This window comes from Odocoileus virginianus, chromosome 31 (genome assembly GCF_023699985.2).
Source record: "Odocoileus virginianus isolate 20LAN1187 ecotype Illinois chromosome 31, Ovbor_1.2, whole genome shotgun sequence".
Taxonomy (NCBI): Eukaryota; Metazoa; Chordata; class Mammalia; order Artiodactyla; family Cervidae; genus Odocoileus; species Odocoileus virginianus.
The window spans coordinates 11,206,510-11,209,847 of NC_069704.1; the positions used below are offsets into that span (position 1 = coordinate 11,206,510).

Sequence of the window (3,338 nt, forward strand, 5' to 3'; positions counted from 1 at the left end):
CATTGCTCATTGGTACCTGCTCAGGGTCTCCTTCCAAATGGAAGGAGTTCCCATGCTGCCTGGAGATAAGGGACATTTTCTAATTACAAATTTGGTCATATTGCTGTTCACCCTCAGATTAGCATTCAAATACCTTAGCATGGCCTTCAGGATTCTTTAACAATCTATTCCATCACACGCCCTGCTTCTGTTCATACTGGTCCTTCTGCCTAAAATATCATCCCTCTCCCACTTGAAGACCCTCCCACCCACTGTATCCTACCAGATCTAGCCTAAGCACCTCCTCTATTTGGACTCTTTCCTTCCCAGGTTATTGTCCCACAGCTGATTTTGAACTAGATAAAACTAACATTGGGAAGGCTCCCTTCAAAGCAGGCAGAACTTTAGCCTGTGGCTGTTATGGATATGTTGCCTCCACCCTAGAATACAGTACTCTGCAAACTGCATTGCCATGTTCCCAGCTAGCTGGATGTTAAACTCTGCCAACAGAGGGTGTTTGAAGCACACTGCAAGGCTGGAAAAGGAAAAGAAGACTTTTTTTGTTTGTTTCTCTGAAAGTAAACAGATCTGTGTGCAGACTTGATGCAAATCGTGTGGCCCCAGTTTTCTTTGTCACCACCTTAGTGATGGTTCCTGCCGTGGGTTGAATTGTGTCCTCCCCAAAAAGATATGTTCACGTCCTAACCTCTGATACCAGGGAATATGACTTTAATTGGAAGTAGGGTCTTTGCAGATGTAATCAATGAAAGTGAAGTCACTGAATAAGAAGAGAAAACAGATGCACACACAGGGAAGACAACCATGTGGAGGCAGAAGCAGAAATTGGAGTGATGATGCCGGCATAAGGCAGGGAACCCTGAGGATCACCAGCAACCACCAAGAGCTGGGAGAAAGGCATGGAGGAGACCCTCCCTCAGAAGCCCCGGCAGGAACCAAGTCAATCATGCAGCCGCTCAGTCATGTCCAATTCTTTGTGACCCCATGGGCTTCTTCCCTGTCCTTGGAATTTTTCAGGCAAGAATACTGGAGTTAGTTTCCAGGGGATCTTCCCCACCCAGGGGCTGAAGGCCTCTTGCATCTACTGAGTTGGCAGGCAAATCCTTTACCACTGAGCCACCTGGGAAGCCCAGCAGGAACCAACCCTGCCGAAACTTGGTTTAAGCTCATAACCTTTAGAAGTGTGTGTACTCTTCAAAATGGGTAAAGTGGTAGATTTTTTTTTTTGAGTTAATTTTTTTAATCAAAAAGCCTTAAAATGATCAGGAATTGATAGAGTGGGCATGAAAAATGTACATTTCAGACTTTCATCACCCGTGGGGAAAAAAAGCATTTTTATAGACCTAAAATTGTCATTAGTGCATTTAGATTTTGGTGAAGGAAAATTTAAAATAACTCTACAATAATACAATGTTAATAGAAATTGGCCATGTATTGAGTCATCATTTAAACATAAGTAATTTCTTGGTCCAAATTAGTGAAACCTTAAAAAAAAAAAAAAAGGATTGTCTCTAGAGAACATCATTTGAGAACAAGGCTTTTTCAGACACATTCTGATACTCAGATTCACTTTATAACAGTTATAGCTTAATTACATCTCTCCTACTAAAAAGCTGTCAGATTTCCATTTCTTCGGGAGATATTTTCAGCAGTGTGTTGTTCGATTCCACAGGTTAAGCTCTCTTCATTATTATTAAGAACTTCATACATACTAGAAAGACTGCCATTCACTGCTTTTTCGTCCTTCCGAAAAGACACAGGCAGACTTGACAGACTAAAGCTGACGTCTTTAAAGGCATGCAACAAGAATATTCCCACAATGATTGTAAAGAAGCCACTCAGAGTACCAATGACATCATCAACAGGCATATCTTGCCACTCCTTAAAAAGGATAGCTGAACAAGTTAAAACTGATGTTGTAAAGAACACGTAATATATTGGAGTCACGATAGAAGTGTTGAATATGTCCAGGGCCCTGTTCAGGTAATTAATCTGTGTGCTCACACAGACTATAAGGCTCAGCAGCAGAATCCAGGTCAGGGGATGTCGTAGCACAGGTTTTCCAGCAAACAGCTCTTTGATAGCAATGCCCAGGCCTTTAGCACAGGAGACTGAAACTGCCCCAATTACAGAGCAGATTGTGATATACACAAGAATGTTTGTCTGTCCATGGCGAGGTCCCACCACAAAGATTAATATCAAGGACACAATGACCACAAGTGTTGCAAAGACCACAAAACCCGGATCTCCTAGCTTGTGAGACATTTCATTTAAAGTCTCAATCTCCTCTTCTTTTGGAGCATGAATGACCATAACTGTAGATCCCAGAATACTTAGCAAACATCCAATTTTTCCATGAAGATTAAGTCTTTCATTTAGAAAGTATGAAGAAAGAATGGCACTTACCAGGACACTGAGTGCTCCTAACGGAGTCACTAGGGTGACTGGTGCAAAGGCGTACGCAGCAAAGTTGGCCACCTCGGCAGCTCGCATTGACAGCAGTCCAGCCCACCACAACCATTCTTTGAGATAGGCATGGCCACCTTGACCTGCTCTCATGGAGCCTTTTCTGGCAAGTCGCAGAAGGCCTTTTTTTTTTTTCAAAATGAAACTCCCTCCAATGAAAATACTGGAACTCATAGCCAATCCCAGACCAATGTAAAAGTCATACTTTCCATGCCCCTGGCTCATTTCGCTTGTTACTTAAAAAGCTACTGTGAATCACATTGATCAAGAACAGAGAAACTGTTGGTGCTGGAGGCAGGATGATGCAGTCTTCAAATACAGCAATGAGTCAGAATCTGTTTCGAAGTGCAGAGAAGTTCTTCCGTGCTACGTGGGGACAACAATGAACACCCAGAAGGATGTTGAACTCCCAAAGCAGCAGCCAATGATATAGATATGTAAGTTTAATATGGTCTCGCTTATGAATAAAAGGCTGGAAGAGGTTAGAGATGACTTATTCATTCTCATTTCCTCGTAAATAAAACCCTTTATTCTCATTTAAAGTTTTAAGCCCTGGCAGAGTAGCTCCAGCCGAAGTTGGCAGGCCGGCCGCGCGGCTTCCCCTCCGCTCTCCGGCCCGGGCCACCTCCTCCGCTCTCCGGCGCGGGTCACCTCCTCCGCTCTCCGGCCCGGGTCACCTCCTCCGCTCTCCGGCCCGGGTCACCTCCGCTCACACCCCCACACAGGCCGCTCCGGCTACCCTCTCCTGAGTTCGCGCGGCCACCGCCTTCGTCTCCGTCCAGTGGGAGGTGCCAGCATCCAGGGCTGCAGCCCTGCACACCGCTTCCTCCATGGGGGAGCGCCCAGGGGAACTTGTCCCGGACGGCCTCCCTCCC

General features: G+C 45.2%; 1 pseudogene; it reads right to left on the bottom strand.

Moving 5' to 3' along the window:
• Nucleotides 1-1,548: 1,548 nt before the first annotated feature.
• LOC110138536 (magnesium transporter NIPA2 pseudogene) lies at nucleotides 1,549-3,067 on the bottom strand (annotated as a pseudogene).
• Between the last annotated feature and the right edge of the window lie 271 nt (nucleotides 3,068-3,338).